A 22,981-nucleotide genomic window follows, 5' to 3' on the forward strand; every position below is an offset into this window, starting at 1 on the left:
TATACCATATATGTATAGGTATACGGTGTAGTGTAGCTAATCTTCCATATATGTGTATATAGCCTAGCCTGTATGGTACTGATAAACTTAAGTGTAGGCTAGGCTATATCCAAGATACGATTTTCTCAACTTACGATGGGTTTTTCGGAACCTAACCCCATCGTAAGTAGGAGAATACTGTATAAGTGTTTTAGCTTTACAATTGCGTTTTTCGACCATTTCGTTAGTCAATGTTGACCAGAGGTTGAAATATTGGTACTTATTGTTACTTATATGAAAATATTTCAAAACTGATAAAAGCTACAACCATGGGTTGTTTTCTAAATGAAATTGCGCACATAAATATATAAAATGGTGCAAAAATTATGTCAAGTGATGAAATAATTTCCGAGATGTGTCGTTGATGCTTTTTAGTGCGAGAAGAAAGAAATTCGCACTTGCGTGCCAGGGTAACTATTGTAAACGAAACAACAGCTTGATCCGTGAACTCCCAGCATCCTCAAGGTGCGTGATTCAAAAGTTTTTGCCAAGTAGGCCTATAACTATTTTTCAGCAAATTTTAAAAAAGTTTTGAGAGTTGACGTTTTATACGTCAATTCGGCACCCAACAGACAATTTTTGTCGACGTTTAATATGTCCAATCGGTGTTTAAGGATTAACGCAATTCTGAGCAAATTCCCTTGCTTCTAGATACTGACAAGGTTATTTTCCCTTATACGTGTTTTTAGGTGGAAAATATGAATTGAATATGTCTCGTTGTGAATGTAAACTACTTTTTTTTTTAGTTAACAGATTACATTGGCAATAATCCTTTATATCATCGTAATACGAACTTTACATTATCTAGTATCGGCGTGAAACCAACCAGTAAAATGTGTTCTTTCAAGCACAGTAGTTTTGATTAAAATTATTTTATCTCAATTTTATGTACGGTTGTGTTTGATGGCATACGTTTACTGGAGTTTTATCCTTGTTGCCAATGTACGAAAATAGTAATTAGCAACTTTAAAAGTTTTCTCGGCTTCAGTTATACCTAGGTTTAAATTCAACAGTATATTTCCCAATTGATCTTTGATTTATAACGAATAGAGTTATTACATTAAGATATCTCAGTTCTATTCTACATAATGTCCTTTGTAACAACTATGATAATAGTGCACTGTAGTACGATGATTGAAATATAAGTCAAACAGATGTTATCCAATTGGTTGTTAAAAAAAAAAGTTTCTCTTTCAGTTGTTCATGGCTGTACACGTTCACGCAACGAGTTGACGTTAAAACCATACTTTCATCATTCTCTTTGGCTGTTATTGAACCTACATAACTAGAAGATGGGATAAAGTTAGGCTATTGTAATTTGGTCTCTCATAAAATCAGACTATCATCAGACGAATTATCGTAACTTGAACACTACAGCTACCTGTACACAGTATAAACTTTATTATATCTTTACATAATCTAGACACCCAAAGGATTATTAAAGTTAGACTATAATGCTACAATATACGTACAGCACTAATGTACAGTAAATTTTAAAGTACTATACTGCATAAATATAATTTTACTTATTGCGCCATTGCGGGATTACGGCGCCTTTGACTAGTCTAGAGTTCCAAAAGGTGTGCAGCGGCCGTACTTTAAAATCCCTTAATGTCGAAAATCACTTGGCATCGGTGCCCAGGAACGGAACCCCTGCCGCTAACCGAGGGCCACCTGTAATCTAAATCAGTAACCAATTACGTGCCACGCTAATTGACTCAGGTGGCCTGTGCTCCAGTCCACCAAGCGAACCACAGGCTAGTAGCCAAGATGTGAAACGTTCACAATTGAATGACAACAGAAAATATCTCTATATGCCCAGGGCATACAAGCTTCTCTCTCTCAGAGGACCCTTTCCCTTTGCCAAACATTTACTTCTCTCCTTATTACTTTTCAACCTCCACACTACTTTCAGTCTCTGAAAAGCAAAGTGAAGAGTATTGTAGGCACAGTAAACAAAAACAAAATGCTTTGGGCTGATTGCAACGTCTGGCCAAGAAGAATGTCTTAACATTCACAAATTACTTCAAGGTGATTATATTAATAAGCAACTTGCGACTATAATAGTCTATGGTTGGTAAATAAACAAAATCCCAAAAGCAAGATATACCCAAAAGGAATGATGCAAATTTCAAGGATTACTATAAAGGTAATTATTAACCAGCGACTTGCACATAGCTTAATCCCCGTAAATAAATAAATGTGAAGATTTGAGATACAAGAATGAACAGTTGAGAATTATTATAAGGTAATTATTTACCAGTGTCTTGCTAATATCCTATGGCCAGTCAACAAAATCTAAAAGCAGGTTTGGCCTACAGGAATGATGTAAAATCAAGATTATTCAAGGCAATTATTAACCAACAACTTGTGCATAGCATAAGCCTGGTAAGTAAAACATATATGCAAAAGTATTTGGCCTAATTGAATAGTGTTACATTCAAGCCCTATTCCCAGAGAAAAAAAATATCCGGTTAAATGATAATTTGAATCAAACAAACAAGACCAGGCTCATCCTGCTCTAAGGCTATGAATGCAGTCGAGAAATTGTCTAACACTACTGAAATCTGGTGACATGACTGGAAAATAATAAGCTGCTGTAAGCACCTCATGTTCAGTCAAGCATGCTAAGTTGTTCCTGGTATTTAAATTTGGCTGCAGTAGGTGGAAACTAATAGCTATATAATTATTGAGTAAGTCAAGGTCCCATATACAAAAACTTTTCTTAGTTACTAAACACCATTTTATTCTTTACCTATATATGACCATTCTGATTTGTGGCAAGCACTCAAATCTGCAATCTCACCAGCTTCTTTTCAACACAAATTCTTTATTTCAGCTTTCAAAAAATAACTTACTCATACTTATCATCCCTAGCCTCAGCCTTTGGATTGAAATAGTTACGACCAATTAGCTGAAGCCCAAGGAGCTCCATGCATCGGCTCAAAAGGATCCCCATGATCTGAAGATACTGAGAGTCAAGATGACCCAACTCCTTGATAAATTTAATCTTTACTTGGTAAATTGCATCATCACCTTCTCTTTTTGATGCTAGCTCTGTGACCTGAAAGAGTTAAAATCAATCAAGATTTCTACCAACCATTACATGAACACCATGCAAAAAAAATACATCAACAGCAACTAATAGTCACTTTACTAAACAAAAACACAGTCCGACCTCTTTAAACCAGCTCTCTTGGACAAAGTCATAGCCAGACAACAAAAAATCGCAGAATATAGAAATCACCATTAAAATCCTGTATGTAAATAATGTCTAGCAAGCCCATTCCCTATAAACACTAATAGCCCCAACATACACGATTTGATATGCGCAAATTCACATTAGTGCAAACTTTTCATTGGAACCTAATTAGCACACACAAGATCTTCACAATAGCGTGAACATTTGTGAATCCTCCAGAAACACTGCAGAACCATGCAAAAATTGTCATTATGAAAATTACTTTCTTAACCTGAAAGAAAAGTTCTGGTACAATCTGTAGGTACTATGTTACGTAATTACGTACAGCACAAAGTTACTGTACTTTTAGAAGATGTGATTCCAGTCACACTTTTTAAAATGATACCCCTCCAGAGTTTTACCTCCCATGACATACGTATATCTCTCTCTCTCTCTCTCTCTCTCTCTCTCTCTCTCTCTCATAGTTAGCCCTCAAACTAGTACATGATTTTAAATTGTTTGAATTTTACCTTCACCCTCTGCAACCATTACATTTGTAAGCTATATACATTTTCATCATTTTATAGAATAGAATTGTGTATCTTCATATTGACTACTTATGAAGTTTACCTAGTGACGCAAAGAAAACTTCTTTACGCTGAGTGGGAAAAGAAAATGGCATCCCATGAATTAGGGTAATGTTAGTAGCTGTATAAAAAAAATGGATACGTATGTACGTAGTAGGTACTGTAACTATTTTTACGCCATCCAGTTATTTCTTTAGGAGGAATGTATTAAAAACATATAGATCAAATTACAGCAACTTAAATTTCATTTAAAAGTTAGCTTAATACTTAGGGAGCACGATTAGGGTCATATTTAGTGTTCAAACTCTAGAAGCAAGCATTTATTACCATTTTTAGGGATATTGCAAAACTTCCCTCACAGAAGTGGGTCTGGAAACTAACATCCACGTATTACTATATATTACTGTTGTGTTACCAAAAGTAGAACAAAGATTATGAATGATAACTGTCATTCGTTAGGTTTACTTCCTCATGAATATTCAGGAATGCTCAATAAGTATCTCCTAGGAAATGCTACACCTTTAGTTTGTTAGAGCTTGAACCACATTAGAAGCGCACAGTAGAGTTCAGATCTGTGTACCTTGGATGTTTACTGGCACTTCAACCATTTCTGGCTACCATTTTCAGAAACAAAATTAAAAGTTTTAAATCAGCTGCTTTTATTTCTTTAAACAGCACACATGCATATGCACAAGTTATATGCATAGAACCTTGGACCTTGATGCTAATCCATTCTAGAAAAGCATGAAGATTACTGAAAATGGATTAATCCGTTCTTGACCACCACGTATTACCCTAACCTCGCCTTTTTATACAATACATTACACCTCAATTACCATTAAATTAACATAATAGACATCCTTTATTTACTTTAAATGTATACCATACATTAAATAAACCTGGCTTCCGTCCAACAGTTCCATACTATCGATGGTTGACCAAGCACAGTAAGCTAAGCTACATAATAGTATTTACTGTAATGGGTAGGGACAAAAACTGTCTAATAAATCATTGAAAAAAAGGTCTAAATATTATAGAAAAGTAATTAAGTATTCAAAATAAGATACTAAATCAGTCAAACATGCCTCTTTCATACTTTTCAATAGAAATCTCAAAATCAATTGAGGGAAATCTCAAGATCAATTGTGGTTCTTACGGTTTTCTTCTTCAGCTTATCTGCAATAAACAATGAAATACAACAATTTGGACCATTCAATACCTAACTTAACTGTGATTACCTGTAAATAAAGTGTATTAGTGTACAGGGTACAAGAAACACTGTACGTACGAATGTGTTAAAATGTGTAACCTTAATTTTCAAGTTCGGCAAAAGTGGCAACAGAGGAGGACAAATGGCAGAAAACATGAACACTAAACTTTATGAAACACATTAACAAATGGCAGAAAACAAACACTTAACCCTTAAATGCCGAGCTGGTATTTGCGAGTGTCTCCCGTATGCCAGCGGCGTTCGCGAGTGAGCATCGAAGTGAAAATTTTTTTTTTCAAAAAATCACAGTACGCTTAATTTTCAAGTTTAGAAAGTTCATTTCAGGCTCCTTTTTTTTTTGTCATTGCCTGAAGTTTAGTATGAAACCATTCAGAAATGAAAAAAAATATATATAAATATTGGAATGTGTGACAGCGCGAAAAAAAAGAGGTCATATATAATTATAACAAATTGCGCTGTGAGCAAAATGGTTAAAGCTAATGAGTTAATTATTTTATCGCTGTATTGTAAACTAAATTGTGATGATTTGGTATATAACAAATCATAAAACGATCAAAGCAACACAGAAATATCACAATATGATGGCATGAATTCGTAACGCGCGGACGTAAAAAAAAAAAATCAAAATACTGTGCTAGAGACTTCCCGTTTGTTGCAAAACGAAGGTAATTGATTGAATATTACTAGACTGTAAGTGTTGTAGCTTAAAATTGCAGTTTTCTACCATTTCGGTTGAGTTAAAGTTGACCGAAGGACGAATTTTTTCTATATTATTTATATGAAAAATATTTCAAAACTCATAAAAGCTAAAACCATGGGGTTGTTTTGGTTTTATTCTACATAAATTTGTGCACTTTTCATATATAAAACTTTATCGAAACTGCTAATTTAAAAGGTGCAAGCATTACGACAATCGAACAAAAAAAGATATGATTTTTTCGGAAGTTACCGTGCGGACATTAAGAAAAAGTTTTTTTTTCATAAATTCACCATAAATCGAAATATTGTCCTAGAGACTTCCAATTTGTTGCAAAATAATGAGAGATGACTGAATATTACTAGAATGTACTAGTTTTAGTTTACAATTGCGTTTTTTTTAACATTTCGGTCGAGTCAATGTTGACCACAGGTTGAAATTTTGGCACATCACTATTTATATGAAAATATTTTCAAAACTGATAAAAGACAACCATGGGTTGTTTTTATTTGTATTATACATGAAATTGCGGACATTTTCATATATAAAACTTATGTAACGGCTAATTTAAGATAGTGCAAACATTACGACAATCGGACGAAAAAAAGTGCAAACATTACGACAACGGACGAAAAAAAGTAAGTTTTTTCGGAAGAGTTACTGCGCGGACATAAGGAAAATGCTTTTATTTCATAAATTCACCATAAATTGAAATATTGTGCTAAACTTCCAATTTGTTGCCAAATAAAGGCAAATGATTGAATATCACTAGAATGTAAGAGTTTTAGCTTAAAATTGCGTTTTTCGACCATTTCGGTCGAGTCAAAGTTGACCAAGGTTGATATTTTGGCAGTTATATGAAAATATTTCAAAACTGATAAAAGCTACATACAGTGGAACCCCCTTATTCACGTTCTCCGGATTCGCGGACTCACACATTCGCGGATTTCTCTCGGGAACATTTCCCCGCATTATTCGCGGAAAATTCGCGCATTCGCGGTATTTTTCTATGAGAAATATCCACAAATTCCCGGTTTTTGTGATCAATTTCATCATAAAATGCACTTTTTGTATAAAACCATTAAAAAAAACCAAGTACAGTAGACCTTGACTCACGAACACAATCCGTTCCTAGACCTTGGTCGTGTTCCAAATTGTTCGTGACTCGGAGCTAATTTCCCCATAAGGTTTAATGGGAATAATATTAATTGGTTCTCGACCCCTACGAACCAATATATATTATGTATATTTTGCCTTATTTTACACCATATGTAAAAGTCAGTGTAAAAAACCTTAATATATCTAATAATATAATTTAAAATGGTAAACTAACACTATAAAAAAGTTTGTAAAGTGAACACTTACTATGACTGGCGAGACTTCTGGCTTGACGGACAAGAGAAGAGGAGGGTGGTGGGTGGGGAGGAGGTTATTGTGCGGAAGGAGACCCTCCCCCATCCAGGTCGGGGAGATCTCATTCCGGAGATTCAACTCTTCTAGGTTTTTTGGTGAACGTTTAATCACAAACTTATCCAATGTCTGTTGCCTTTCCTTCCTTGCATAACTTTTCTGAAATGGCTCATTAAATTTTCATTGAGCATATTCACGATCCTGTTCGTAACAATTTTGTCCGGATGATACAATTCAAGGAAGCACTGGACATCATTCCACTTTTCCAATGCGGCTTTTATCACATCACATTTCTTTCTTTATTTCAATGGTTATCTTCCTCTGCACCCTCTTCTCACCATCACTCTTCACTTTCTTACTTTCACCACCACTCTTCACTTTCTTAGGCCCATTATGAAGAAAATCACAAGTTTTAGCGCAAAAAATGCTAAGCGAATTGACGAACGTCTTGTACACAATGAGATGAGACAAAGAGCGATGCGTGGGTGACGCCGTGCGTGGGCGGCTGGAGGATGGCTGTTCCCATGGCAACTCAAACGCTCTCACGTGTGCTGGGCGATTTTCGCGCATTTTTCAAATGTTTGTGTCTAAAAATTAGTTTGTGAAACAAAGTGAATTGTTATTTTCCAGAAATTTCCAGCATTTTTCAAATGTTCATGTCTCAAAATTAGTTCATGACCCAAACAGAATTTTTATTTTCCGCATTTTTTTTTGGTTCGTATCTCAAAGTTAGTTCGTAGGTCAAGGGTGAAATTTTACCTATAATTTTGGTCGGGGATCGAGTTGTACGTGGGTCAATGCGTTCGTGAGTCAAGGGATGAACATTTTTAGTGGTTTTTCTTAAGTTTTAACTAACAAAATAGGCTGTTTTTAGCGCTTTTATAGGGGTTCCAAACATTCGCGGATTCTAACTATTTCACGGGGGGGTCTGGTACGCATCCCCCGCGAATATGGGGGGAACACTGTAATGGGTTGTTTTTTGTTGTATTCTACATGAAATTGCGTAAATTTCCATATATAAAACTTTATGTAACGGCTAATTTGAAATGATATTGTTAAGATACAATAAAGTTTTGTACATACTTACCTTGCAGATATATACTTAGCTATAGACTCGGTCGTCCCGACAGAATTTCAAACTCGCGGCACACGCTACAGGTAGGTCAGGTGATCTACCATTCCCGCCGCTGGGTGGCAGGATCCGGAACCATTCCCGTTTTCTAAACCAGATTTTCTCTTCCACCTTTCTCCTGAGGGGAGGTGGGTGGGCCATTAATTGTATATATCGCCAGGTAAGTATGTACAAAACTTTATCTTAACAATATCATTTTTGTACATGCAACTTACCCAGCAGATATATACTTAGCTGATTGGCACCCTTGGTGGAGGGCAAGAGACAGCTAAATACAACATTAAAAAACAGGGAAAAAACAACATATGTTTTAGGATATATAATCCATGGTTCTTACCTGAATGGGCAAAAGACTTCATGATTACTGTCTATGAGTCTGCATGCCTCAAGAGTTTCAGCGAGGTAGGGACCTATGACTGAAAAAACTTCTCTGGATTATGTCACTGGGGGCTAGACCCGCTTACGCGACAGAGCCTTCTCTGGATCGTGCCAATGGGGGCTGACCCACTTACATGGCAGAGCCTTTACCTATATCATATCAATGGGGACTAGCCCCCTTACATGACAGAGCTTTAGGTTTCTTTTACTAGTAAAAACAAGGAGCACTAAAGCCAATCCTGACCACCTGACCATATTAGTAATGTTAGAATCTAAAAATTGAAAAAGGGGTCCCCGATTCCCTCTTTCAATCGACCAATAAAAACCACCACCAAATAACATAACATACCAAATAACATAAATTAAAAAATAAACTAAGTTAAGAAGGATTAACCTCGGCTCCTTTTAACAGCACTGAATCCGCGGAAACATAAGCTCCCAGGGAGAAGCACTTCTCATACATAATTCTCACGTCCCTTAAATAATAAAGAGGCGAAAACAGAGTTACACCTCCAGTATGTTGACTCTATAAGAGCCTGGAGAGACCAAGTTTTGTGGAAAGCCATTGACGTTGCTATGGCTCTCACTTCGTGTGCTTTTACTCTGAGGAGCTTGAGGTGCTCTTCACTGCATGAGAGATGGGCCTCCTTTATCACATCTTTAATGAAGAACGTCAGGGCGTTCTTCGAAATAGGTCTCTTAGGATCCTTGACTGAGCACCAGAGACTTTCTTCCGTACCTCCTAGTATTGCTTTCTTTTTTAGGTAGAACTTGAGGGCTCTGACAGGACTCAAAGTCCTCTCCAGTTCCTTTCCTGCTAATGAAGAAAGTCCTCTTACCTCGAAGCTTCTTGGCCATGGCTTGGAAGGATTTTAGTTCTTAGCAAGAAGAGTGGCTTGAAGGAGCAAATCGCTGAATCCTTCCTAAAACCCACTCTACCTTCCAAAGCTTGTAGCTCACTTGTTCTCTTAGCCGTTGCTAGAGAGAAGAGGAACAAAGACTTCCTAGTTAAGTCTCTGAAGGAGGCTGTATGTGAAGGTACAAACTTCTCTGACATGAGGAACTTAAGCACTAAATCCAAGTTCCAGCTAGGGCTTCTAATCTTCTGACCTTTAGAAGTTTCAAAAGACCTTATAAGGTCATGAAGATCTTTATTATTAGTAAGATCTAGGCCTCTATGCCTGAAAACCGAGGCCAGCATACTCCTGTAGCCCTTCTCTGTTGACACTGCCAAGCTACAATTCTTCTTTAAATAAAGGAAAAAATCAGCAATGTTAGTTACAGGGGTACTGGAAGAGGATACTATCTTAGCCTTACACCATCTTCTAAACACCTCCCACTCCGACTGATACACTCTTGAAGTGGAATATCTTCAGGCTCTTGTGATAGCTTTAGCAGCCTTGCGTGAAAAGCACCTCGCTCTAACGAGTCCTTCGATAGTTTGAAGGCAGTCAGACTTAGAGCGGGGAGGTTCTTGTGAAATCTATTGAAGTGGGGCTGTTTGAGAAGATCGCTCCTTAGTGGAAGCGACCTGGGAAAATCCAATATCCACTCTAGTACCTCTGTGAACCAATCTAGTGCTGGCCAAAAGGGAGCAATCAGTATCATCCTTGTTCCTTCTGAGCAGGCGAACTTTCTTCTAACATCCCTAATATCTTGAAAGGGGAGGAAAAAGCGTAACCGTCTAAACCTGCCCAGTTTAGCAGAAGGCCGTCTATGGCCACTGCTCTAGGGTCCGAGATCAGGGAGCAATAATTTCCAGCCTGTTGTTCTTGTTGGTAGCGAACAGGTCTACATTCAGTCTTCCCCACAACCGCCAAAGTTGCTCACAGACTTGAAGGTTGAGTGTCCACTCTGTGGGTAGGACTTGGTCTTTTCTGCTCAAAAGGTCCGCACGGACGTTTCTCTCGCCCTGAACAAACCTTGTGAGGAGAGAGATCTTCTTCTCTTGAGCCCAGATCAGCAGGTCCCTCGCTGTCTCATAAAGGGAGAAGGAAAGCGTTCCCCCGTTTCCTTAATATATGCTAGGGCTGTTGTATTGTCGGAGTGAATCTGAATTACCAATCCTGATACCTGCTTCTTGAAATGAATGAGAGCTAGATGATGGCTGTCAATTCTTTCTTGTTTATGTGCCAGGACACCTGTTCTTCCCTCCAGGTGCCGACACCTCTATCGTACCTAGCGTTGCTCCCCATCCCGCGTCTGACGCATCTGCAAATAACGCTAGGAGAGGGCTCTTCAAGTGAAGAGAGATCCCCTTGCTTAACTTCTGTGGATCCAACCACCAGCGGAGATTCTCCTTTATCTTCTCTGATATAGGAAAGGAGTCTCCTAGTTCTTGTGACTTCCGATCCCACCTCTCCTTCAGGTAAAATTGAAGGGGTCTGAGGTGTAGTCTTCCTAAAGAAACGAACTGTTCCAGCGAGGAGAGGGTCCCCAGCAGACTCATCCACTCCCTCGCGGAACAATGTTCTTTCTTTAGAAAGACTGCCACCTTTTCTAAGCAGCGTTCTCTCCTTTCCTGGGAAGGAGACGCTAGAAAATTCCGAGAATCCATCTGAATCCCCAGATAGACAATGCTTTGCTGGGGAACCATCATGGACTTCTCGGGATTGACTAAGAGTCCCAGAGACTTGGTTAATTTTAGGGTGAATGAAAGGTCCTCCAGACATTGATCCTTTGATTGGGCCCTTATGAGCCAATCTTCCAAATATAGGGAGATCCTGATCCCTTTCAAATGTAGCCAATGAGCTACATTCTTCATGATGTCCGTGAAGACCTGAGGGGCTGTCGAGAGTCCAAAGCACAGCGCTCGAAATTGGAAGAATCTTCCCTGAAACATAAATCTTAGGTATTTCTGCGAGGCCGGATGAAATTGGCACATGGAAATATGCATCTTGAAGGTCCAGGGACTCCAGCACCATCCAGTCCCCTGGATGAAGAGCAGACAGAACAGAGGAAGACGTCTCCATCGAGAATTTCTTCTTGATTTCAAAGAAATTCAGAGCACTGACGTCTACCATGAGTTGTTTTTTGTTGTATTCTACATGAAATTGCGCACATTTTCATGTAACGGCTAAAATAAAATGGTGCAAAAATTATGTCAAAGTGACAGAATAAATTCCAAGATGTGTCGCGGATGTTTTTTAGTGCGAGAAGAAATAAATTTGCACTTGCGTGCCTGGGTAACGATTGTAAACAAACAGCAGCTTGATCCGTGAGCTACCCAGCATCCCCCAAGGCGCGTGATTCAAAAGTTTTTGCCTAGTAGGCCTATAACTATTTTTCCGCAAATTTAAAAAAAAAAAAAATTTCGTTGACATAACATACGTCGGTTCGGCACCCGACAGACAATTTTCACTGACGTTAAATACGTCCAATCAGCGTTAAAGGGTTAACTTTAGAAAAAAAATAAAATTATTTTTATTTTTTTCTTTTTTTTTTTGCTGTTGCGCAAGCATATGACTTGAGTAAGTTCCTTTTCGGGGGTGTCTTTTCCACAAATTATTGCACTTTATGAAAAGCAGCCAGAGCATCCTTAATTTCTGCCGTTGTCATAGGGTACTCCTCCTCCTCCTCACCGCTGCTAGAGAACTCTTCTTGAATGATGTTATGTTGCATGGCCTCCAACTCCTTCAGGTCATCCATCATAAGCTACTCTTGGTGCTCCTCAAGAAGGTCATTGATGTCCTCGTCTATGACCAGCCCCGTGGACTTGCCAAGTGCAACGAGCTTGTCAAGATCTAGTTGCAAAACAGTTTTAGGACAGTCAACTGCTTCTGAATCTGCATCAGCTTCGCTCAAGTTGAATCCCTCGAAGTCTTGTGCGGATATGGCATCAGGCCAGAGTTTCCTCCACGAAGAATTCAAAGTTCGCCTCGAAACCTCCAGCCATGCTTGATCGATGAGTCAGATGCATATGACAACATCGAAAATGCTCCTTCCAAAATTCACGCAAGGTGAGGTTTGTGGTATTGGTGATGTTTAAACATCTCTTGAAAAGATGTTTCGTATACAGCTTCTTGAAGTTCGATATCACTTGCTGGGCCATGGGCTGGAGGAGAGGGGTGGTGTAAGGCAGAAGATAAAGAACCTCGATAAAAGAATACTCCGCTAGGATATATTTCTCGAGGCCAGGAGGGTGAGCAGGGGCATTGTCCAACAGCAGACATTTCAGAGTGAGGTGCTTCTCTTCCAAGAATTTCTTCAATGTCAGGGCAAAACACAGATTTACCCATCAGTGAACAAAAGTCTCGTTAACTAGGCTTTCGCATTAGCCCTCCACATCACTGGAAGCTTCTCCTTACGTACTTTGTGGGCCTTGAAGGCTCAAGGAGTCTTCGAATGATAGACAAGTAGGGGCTTCACCTTGCAATCCCACTGGCGTTCAAACAAAGTGCGTGCGTAAGCCTGTCTTTCATAGGCTCTTGCAATCCCTACTGTCGTTCGAACAAAATGCAAGCGTAAGCCTGTCTTTCATAGGCTTATGCCCAGGTAGCTTCTTCTATTCCTGCGTGATGTACATCCGACAAGGCATTTTTTTTTCCAAAAAGGGCCACTCTCTCTCTCTCACGTCCAACAAGGCATTTTTTTTTTTCCAAAAAAAAAAAAAAGGCCAGAGAGTGAGTGAGTCTCTCTCTCTCTTTAGTAAACGGCATTGAAATCCATTATCATTTTGGTAGAAAGTAACTTTCCAAATAATGCAGTCATACGATAATTATCATACATTATTATTTTAGCTGACAAATGAGGCCTTAATAATATGAAGGATCTATAAATTTTTCTAAAAATCCAAATACACCGAAAAATCAGATTTAAAATCTGCAATTTTCAAACAATGGTACCTCAGTCATTTTTTAAAGATATTTTTGTGATTTTTGTTGCAGTATGAAGCAAAAACTGGTCTACTTTATGGTGCTTTGCTTTCATTTCAGTTAACTGAATGTGACTTTCTTCCAATAGCATCATTGTTTACAACTTTTGGCCCTTATTTTTCAAGATGAAAAGTTTCTTAGCTAAAAAAAAAAATAGTAATTCTGAAAGAAAAACATTTTGAAGTAGTAAATGGCAATTTTTTTTGCATATATATTTTCTTATTTCTCGACCCAATAAGGATTTCACACAAATTTGTTTTACTTGCCGTTTGGCAATGTTTTAGCTTTCTGAAAATAGGTTGTGAGCATTGTAACTTTAAAACTAATTGTGCTGAATATTATTATATGCATATATGGTAATGGAGAGCATGCAGGTGTACCTGAAACCTGTTAATTTCAGTGTTTTTTTGTCTATTTTCAATCCATACCATAATAAGTAATAAAAATTTTTTGAAATATTAATACCCTAAAATACCTGCCATGAAATAATACAGTAGCCCATGGAGATAACGAATCAAAGCATCCAAGCCGGCACTGCTATAAAAAGAAATTCCACTAATTTGTTTCATATACATACAGTAGAGACCAGCCCTCAACTGTACTAGAACTCTAAATAATCAATTTCGATGTGAAACTTTTGAGTAAATTTTACATATGAGCTTAATCAAAAAACCAGAATCCATCCCAATGAATCTCATGATTTTTTTGTAAACAAGAGGTGGTTTGGTCAGTCACCGCCAGTTGGCATTGTTACCATGCTCATTGAAGCTACTTGCTCTGCTGCTATTGTTTTGAGCAAGTAGTACATGCTTATACAGGTATTTCTTCAGTTTTTGTGGCTTTCTATGGTGTACTAGTTTGTTTCAATCATTGGTCCGAAGACAGCCATTGCAGACAAGCAGACGAGGAAAATGGTAAGAACAATAAAACTTATGAGATTATTGAAAATTATTATGAAAGAGGTCTTTGTGTGACATTAAAATCCTGCTGAGATTTTTAACGATAGGCTAACCCTTAAAGTGTCGGTAGCTGCATCAATAATTAACTACTGTCACAATACTTGACAAATTATCAACAAAAAATCCATAATAACAGTAAATACTGTACAATATTCAAGTGAATCACTAGCAATATAACTTTGATACTGTAAACAAAACTAACTACCACGGATAATTACTATAACTAGATGTTATGTGGAGTAAGCTCTCACTTTGTTACAGGTGAACGATCTTTAGCCATAATTCTAAAACAGAATAGGTCATTAAACCCAACTATTTTCAAGAGAAAATCACTTGATAAAGTTAAATGTACATTACAGGATATAAGTAAGCATTGACATTATAGCCATTTGCAGTTGATATAGTTTACATTCTAAATCTTTATCTTCACTGCCATTACATGGCTGGTAGAAGAGATGTAATTTGGAGATACTTTCTCTTGTAAATTAACAATACGGTACTTAGAACTTGCACAATACTTCATTGTAAAGGTATTGTGTGATTTTGCCAGTTTTAGACTATTCCTACTTAGTACTGTAATGTAATGTACAATCATTATTTCAATTCTTTTTACCATAATGTACTTCTACTAATACATTTTAATCATTTATGTAATAGTATTATATTACGTACAATCTGGCACTGAGTTACAATGGGGTTAGGTTCTTGCATGCATGTCAGAAGTCGATTCTTACGTAAATTAGTTTGCAATTCAGTCTACAGTACAGTTAATACCAAATGATGCTGCAGATAGGGCAGGGTAACTCAAACTGATGCTGCCTGAGTGATGAGAGTTCTCATGCCTGATTGATGAGAGTTTTCTCATGAGATGGCGCAGTGCCAAGTAACTCAATGGTCAAATGTCTGAAGTAAGGTTGTAAGTACGAGGTGGTAGTATGTCGAGCAGTTGTAAGTTGGATAGTAGATTGTGTTATTACCATATCAAATTATAATATGAAGAGAGCAATCTGCCATTTGCATTCTGGTTTTGTTTACAAAATTAAAATAATCAGCAGATTTAATTTTACCGATAAGATCACTGTCTTTAGTTGACGAATGGAACCAGATTTACAAAAAGTTGGGTTTAAGAGAGAGTTTCCAGCTCTGTGATTGGGTTAACAGCCAATCACGAGCGCCATAAGGGACTGGCATAGACATCAAATGCACGGTTGTGAATATACTATAGCAACAATAATTCTACCAACTTTTACAGTACATACTATGTAGCCTAGCCTGGCCTATGGTGCTCAGTCAACCACAGATAATATGGTAGCATTAGGTGTATGTATGCCAGTATATATCAAAATATGAAAAGTGCATCTAATACGTACATTATTTAAACTTATTTAAATTGGAATTTGTGTGTTATATTTTGTATAAAAAGACAAGGTTAAGGTAATACTGGTGGTCAAGAAAGAATTAAACTATTTTCAGTTATTTCTGGGAAAAATTACAATTTTCAGTTATTACTAATGGGAAAAATTAATTCAAATCTCTACTAAATTGCATCTTGTCACTTCTTCTAGAACAGATAGCATCGAGGTCCAGGACACCTGTATCTGTGAAAGTGTGTTTTTGCTACTAGTCCAGGTATATTTATATCTTTTACCCCTTATAGTACTCTAAATATGCTTATAGCTGCTTATTTTAAACAGTTCACAGTATGATTTCATAGTTTTAACAAAAATATACCATAAACTATCCTTCTAAAACAATTACAAATCATTTCAAATCAAATACAACCCAAACCATCACAAAACCAGCAAGTCATCTTTTAGGAACTTGCAGTAAGCCTATTTGTACTATGTATTTATATAAATGAACAGTACCATTACAGTAAGATATAGCTTAATTGTTAATAATTTAAATTATAAACTGCACGACACCAAAAGTTTGTGTAATTTTTAAGAGTTGAAAGCAAAGGTTGTGTAATTTTAAGAGTTAAAGAGATGTAAATTAATGAAGAAACAGTAACAAACTATTCATCTGTACAATAAACATGGAAAATATTTGAGTAAAATAACAAAGTTCATGATTTTATCATGTACCTCGTATATTAATTTCTTTTCCTACATCTCTTTATCCTATCTTCTAGATAGTTTTAAAAATATACATGAGAATGACAAACGTATTAATAGCAGCATTACAATCTAAGGGGAAATAGCAGTTTGTGCTAAGCACAACTGAATCACATTTCAACTATCATACGATAGTAAACAATTACTGTAGCTATGTTACAAATGATGTTAAATAGGCTGATATACCTTTACACTATATCCTATTCAATACTGAGAAAAGATCAGCAAGGAAATATACTATAGCGTACTGCTAACATTTAAGCTGGAAGTTGTAGCTGATGCTGAGAAAACAGTGTTCAAGTTGCATATTGCCTATAAATTATTGTGCATCGGCAACAGAGATTACATTCCCATGAACTTCGATATGCCATTAAACTGACCGTAAATAAAAACTAAAGAGAAAAGTACTTTAATTAAAACTACCGAGTATGAAAGAACATATTTGATTGTTGTTTTCACGCAGATAAATACAAAGGTCATAAAATGAAATCAAGTGAAATTATCGATCTGAACCTCTCTAACTTTACACACACACACAAAAGGACCTCAGCGCCATCTACTAATGAAAAATGATCTAAATTTAGTTTACAATGAGACCTACTTAAGCCATATTTTTACTTAAAAACCACTTTGTATAACTTAATATAACCTTGTCTTATATAAATAAGAGTATCCAGATTCATTTACTCTTAACATTTTAAAAGAGCAATGGAAAAGATGCACAGTCATTATGTTTTTTTTTTTTTATATGATACCAATATGTAGTGAATATTACATATTTAGCACTAAATCTGGAGGCACAAGACCTCAAAATGGATATTTCAATGTTGCACCAATACATCCAGAAGTACGATACGTATATCACTGTTCGTTTCCTTGGTGTGCTACAGTAATGAGCAAAACCCTGCATTTACCTTATTGATTTAAAATTTTGTCAATTGTATGCTGATTACCTGAGCTACTCAGCTGGCTGAGTTAGACCCTTCATATTGTTTATTTTGTGCTCAAGTTTTCCTATGAAGGCACCTTCTTAAAAACTCACTCATGTTACTAGATAATATTTTCAACCAAGTTAGCAATTGATTTTTCATTTTCTATTTACACAGGCTTCAACCCTCCAGACTGATAAGACCCTTCTTATTGTGAAAGCCTCAAATGCAATCATCAAATTATGGTAGTACTCAAAGCAACTATAATCTTTTTGGTATCCTTTTGAAATTTTAATGTAGTGTAATTTCGTAGTGATACCACTTAGGATAACATAATACTATCAATTTGGTGGTAAATAATTCTATAATTAAGTCATATGAACGATAACTATTGTACTCGTATTATTATTATTATTGGAGAAGAATAAGTTATAAACCATTTTTACCTTATACATTATTGGCATATCTTCATAATAAATAGCCCATTCAAGGAATAATTTCAAATCAGTGAAACCAACTTTTATCTGAGGCCAGCCAGCTGATGAAATGTGAACATCTAATTACGTAGTGATCACAGCAACAATATCTTTTAAGTATCCTTTGAAAATTATGATGATTGTGTAATTACGGTAGAAATAACATTTAGGGTAATATTTTTCAATAAAAAATAATCATTATTTTGGTAGTAAATAATAATTTTGAATTATTGTAAATTATCGTATTTTTAGGGGTTTATGGTGGTGGTGATGAGAAGTAAACAAAACAATGTTTTCCTTTTAGGGAATGTGTTTAGGAAAAACATGATATAGAATCAACTTTGCTATTTCATCTATTTTGAATTTTTAAGGATACAGTAAGTAAACCAATATTTGCAGTATCTTTAAAATAACCAATTTTTCATGATACCCATTGTTGCAAAAGCTAGCCTATTCACAGATGGTATGTAATTTAACAGTTGTCCATTAAATTCAATGTCCATTGGTTCTGGATCCGATAAAAAGAGGTTTTACTGTATTGAAGAAATCTTCTTGTGTTTGGATGATACAATAAGTTTTATATATGTAAATTAGTTTTTTAATCCTGCATATTTTTTTTTATTTCACAGAACATTCTCACTGAAAATAAACTGTTCTTATACATTTATGGAGCAAGCTTCAGTTCAGAAATCCGAACAATTCCAAAAACTGAAACGTGACATCACACTTGTAGCTGCAGCTCGAGAACTAAAAGTGGCAGCTTCAAAAATCGTCCCAGTTAATGGGAGATCCCAGAACATGGAATGCTGGATTTAAGAGGTCGGACTACACATTATGCATGAAGGCAACTCCAAGACATAAGGTCAGTACATCAGTTCACTCTGATTATGTGCAAAATTTTAGAACTAAAACTATGATTTAAATTTGAACAATGATCTAAAGGATTATTACCTCCTTGCCCAATTTAAATGGCAATAAAGCTGCATGCCATCGAATATGTATTCATTTCCTACGACTTCTTTATGCTGTCTCATCAAACGTTTCTTCATGTGGGTTCTATCTTCTTCTGGACTGTAACAAATGTTTATACATCTTAACACAATTTGATAATACAAAAATTCACAATAAAATTCATCATTTGGTTACTTACCAACTGCTAAAGATAGCAGAGATCTCCATGCCATGCCAAGAGGCAAGACATTTATATAAAAAAAAGAAGAGAGAGAGAGAGAGAGAAGAGAGAGAGAGAGATGAGAGAGAGAGAGAGAGAGAGAGAGAAAGAGAGAATGCACATAAATATTCAAAACACTAGTGGAAGCACATAAAGAAATAAAAATAAATTCACAAATAGGTTATAAGAATATACACCTTCAGTAAACATTAAACTAACAGCAATCACAACAGTTACATCTTCATACCTCCCAAAGTCGAAGACAAAGACCAGGGAAAGCAATTTATTGAACTAAAACCCTATCTAATTCACTACATTTTCGTTAATGAATTAATCTGTGCTGTTTACATTATTAATATTTGAATATTAGTAATAATTTTATCTATACAAAAATGACCATACATATTACACATGCCATAAAAATTCTCTCAAGAGATATAGTAAATTTTCATAAATGTATTAAAGTCACACAAAAATTAACACACACAAAATTAGTGAATATTGCTCTACAAAAAAATGGGTGAATTAAGTTAATTTCCCCCCGATTTATTTGCATATACACTGAATCAGCGATTGCTAAACAGAGCTAGTAGAAGTTCACTGTACACCTGCTCTCCACCAGGTGTATTTTGAATGCTGGTAGCTCTTGTTAGACTGACAGCCCTTCAAGTTGTGGGGAGGCTCGGTGGGTCTTACCTAAACTATAGTAAGTATGCACGAAACGCAAAAAATATTCTGCCAGATGTGGAATTCTTTTTTCTGAATCTTACCATCCCTGGAAGTTGGATTCCATTCAGGTGTAGAACATTTAAACCAGAGTGGCAGGATTAATTAAAGGCAGACATAAAAAGCTGACTTTCTTTACCTCTGAGATTCCGCCAGACAAGTGCCTACTTCATTTCAATTCACTTCCCTTCCCACTCACAACATAAACCTCAAAAACGAATGAAGAGTGCAAAAATTCTCAACAGAGTTAACATATTCCCTCTCTTTAAAAGAGAACAAACGAAATCGATGTCCAAAGCAACAAGCATTATATGACTTAGGAAAGAAAAAATCATCATCTTACATAATCTATTCAAGATTTCAGGGATCCACTCCCAAAGAATTTAGCCCATTTTGGTTAACATGTCAGTCAACTGTGCTTTTAAATCTACCCAAAATATCTTATAACTCTCCATTCTGAACCAATTCTTTGAGAATAGCTATGTCAATTCTTCAATTGCTTTTCTGAAACATTTTCAAGAGTACACATTCTCATAAAGTGAACAGTTATCCACAAAGTTCCACAGGCAGATTTCTTTCCATCATACAATATTTGGAACATGTTTCCAAGATAGTAAGTCATATCTACTGCCTCAGCAGCTGCTAGTGTTTCTGCTGCAAGTGTGCTTTTTACAACCATTCTTATTTTCTGTGACTCCCAGTATAAAGGACATTATTTCCATTTTTCACCAAGAAAATTAAAGCCCCCCACCACTGCTAAATTCATTGAGGAGATTAGCGTAGAAGCATCACTGTACACAACCAACTTAAACCTTAAAAACAGCCTCCCATTTTTGTGAAGTGCGTACAGCTCTCAAAAGGTACAGGCTTTTCTTAGACATTTGTTTGCCTCAATCAGATGTTTTTTACCTTTAGGGTTAATTATTTAACAGCCAAGATCTAATACATCATAGGACAATTCAGGTATTGGATTTGTGCATAACCACCCTCGTACCCTAGTTGGCCTATTCCTAAAGATCTCCTTTTCTTCTTTATTACACTCCATATTCTTAATTAATCCTCTCTCAGCACTTACAATTATAGATTTAGAGAGATTTACAATGCTCATTTTGATGAAATGTGACACCCATTCTTATTCTGTACAATAATCCAAGCCATTGTAACTCAATCAAGCACTACTTTTGCTCCCTAACCTGAAAATTATTTCTGATTTGCGCATGACTAAACTTTTTCCATAGTACATTATCATCACAGTCAGCTTCAGCAGGTGAAGTAAAATACAAATCACGCTCAAACTGTTCACTCTGTAGAATGCAGCCTAATATCTACTGAATTCACTGCCCATCTTTTGGAATAAAATACACCAACAAAGGACCTCAACACTTCCTTGCTAACAGTGGGAGGGGAATCTGTATGGATTTCTTTTTTTTCCTCAAAACTCTGGCAACTAGCCATGGTTTAATTTTCTTTTTCCCATCACTGTTTTATTTTCCTTTTTCTGTCACTACCCAGTGTACTGACAAAGCCTCCTGACCCAAGTTAGGAATTTCCTCAAACACTAAAATTTTTCAGCTTTTTAGTTTTTCTTGTTTTGGTTTATCAAGTTCCTGACTTTCTGTGTTTTCACAAGCCATTACGATTTCACTGGGTTCCTGTACTTCATCTTCTACACATGCTGGAATCCAACAGATTTTTACTGATAATCCAGATTGGAGAAGTGATGGATTTTTATTTGGATTCCTTGGAGATGATTTGAAGATTTGCACTTGCTTATAGCATAAATAGCACTATGTTAGTCGCTGAAAATTACTGAAGAGATTGCTCTATTACCAGATTAGTATATCTAGTGCTGTTCATATGGCTGAGGGTTCTGCAGTAAATACAGATTGTTTCAATGGAAGGCCTATTTTGATTTATCATTTGAGAAAGCTGAAGCTCCTACTCCAGTATTGTTTTTATAGCCATCTATATCATGAATTGGTTTCCCTTTCTTTGAATGTGTTCTAGAGTATGTTAGCAATACATCTCTGTATTAGTCACATTTTGCTAAACTGAACTGAATTGACAAGAATTTAGGCCAAAGACCAAGCACGGGGACCTATGAGGTTACTCAAGCAATATGAAGCAATTGCTAAAAGGGTGGAAAGTAAGATAGAAGGAAGAGAATATGAAAGGAGGTACAGTAATAGGAACAAAAAGTTGCAGCTAAGGGCCAAAGGGATGCTGCCAAGACCTCAAGTGCATCGCATAAGGTGCATTGATGGCACTAAACCCTACAGGGTATTTCACTTAAGAAGGCAAGACAAAACAGTGCATATTTTTATTCGTTTCAGAGTCAAAGGTGGTTGCTGTTCTAGTGTTGGAGGAATATTGGTGTTATAAGACTTCATTAAGTATTTTCCTCTTTTTGGAAAAGGAGCTAGCACCATGACATTCAATCCTAGGATTACAACTCAGAAAGCTGGCAGTTGCAGATGATCCTGCTTGTAGGAAAGACCCTTAAGTAGTGTTATTAAGTTGCGATGAAGCCTCGAAGGTAGTATGCCTATCTCTGCAAAAAGGGAATTTATTGGGATGATCGGAGTGCACCAGTACAGAAACTTATCCCTTCGTGACGCAATGCATCAAATTTTCACTTCTGTTTCAGAGCTGAAGAATATATAGGACTGCAGTGGTCTCTTATTGATAAAACTGATTTCCTATATAACATTAGCACAGTGTCATGTCCCTGCTCCCCACGTAGAGTGAGTTTAATTATTAGGGCAAGGGCTTATAAGACTTTGGCTTTAATATACTTTGTGTGCGCTTCCCAGTTTAAATGTTGATTAAACATTATTCCTATGTATTTAACATTTGCACAAAACTCAATTTCAGTGTTGAGGTGGTGTTTGATTTCTAGGTATTTACGAAAATACATAATGGCTTTTGTTTTATTGGCTTAAAAACAAAATCCAACTGAATTTTCCCAGTTACTTATATTTATCAGTTACTATTATTTGTCAGTACTGAGGACTCTTTGGGCATGTCTCTGGGTGCTACTTGTGTAATATGATAGTCATCAACATAAAAGATAT

At 36.4% G+C, this 22,981-nt stretch overlaps 1 protein-coding gene across 1 annotated transcript in view; it reads right to left on the reverse strand.

Annotated features, from left to right (window-relative positions):
- The window catches only part of LOC135215579 (piwi-like protein Siwi), a 327,956-nt gene extending 324,857 nt beyond the window's left edge, over positions 1-3,099 (reverse strand). Inside the window, exon 1 of the mRNA XM_064250442.1 lies at positions 2,898-3,099. The gene's annotated coding sequence lies outside the window, so the exon portion shown is untranslated. The remainder of the gene's footprint in view (positions 1-2,897) is intronic.
- Positions 3,100-22,981: the final 19,882 nt, after the last annotated feature.

This window comes from Macrobrachium nipponense, chromosome 5 (genome assembly GCF_015104395.2).
Source record: "Macrobrachium nipponense isolate FS-2020 chromosome 5, ASM1510439v2, whole genome shotgun sequence".
NCBI lineage: Eukaryota > Metazoa > Arthropoda > Malacostraca > Decapoda > Palaemonidae > Macrobrachium > Macrobrachium nipponense.